The sequence below is a fragment of the Antrostomus carolinensis genome, unplaced genomic scaffold (genome assembly GCF_000700745.2).
Source record: "Antrostomus carolinensis isolate BGI_N321 unplaced genomic scaffold, ASM70074v2 scaffold47242, whole genome shotgun sequence".
Lineage (NCBI taxonomy): Eukaryota > Metazoa > Chordata > Aves > Caprimulgiformes > Caprimulgidae > Antrostomus > Antrostomus carolinensis.
Genome location: NW_010301145.1, coordinates 4,299 through 4,845, shown reverse-complemented (window position 1 = coordinate 4,845; position 547 = coordinate 4,299).

Below are 547 nucleotides of genomic sequence, written 5' to 3'. Positions count from 1 at the left end.
GTGTAGACACAGTGCTGAGGGACATGGGTTAGTCGGGGACTTGTCAGTGTTGGGTTCATGGTTGGACTCGATGAGCTTAAAGGTCTTTTCCAGCCACTATGATCCTATGACTCCATGATTCTCTGCTGCCGCAGTGCCCTGCTCTTACTGCTCTGCTGTAACAATAACTTGGTCCTGTGCCTCCATCTCTCCAGGCACCTGAGGAAGTGAACACGGTGCTGTAAGAAATCCAACAGGCTGGAAAGCTGCGTGCAGCGAGCTGTGACCAGAATCTTTGGTTGCAGAAGCAGAACATGTTGTACCAGTCCTGATGGGAGACTCTTCCCAGCCCCATTGGCCATAGTTGTTTGTTTGAAGGGTGCCACGAGGTGTTTGTTGTGTCCCGGAGCTGCCGGTGCTGGCTGTGGTCGGCAGCAATGCACAGGACAGGCTGTGCCAAGGGTGAAGTTCAGGTGATTGACATAAGTGTCAAAAATTACATTAAAAGGGGGTTTGGCTGTGTGGTGGTGTCACTGGGCCAGCACTGGGCTGGCAGCCAAAAACAGCC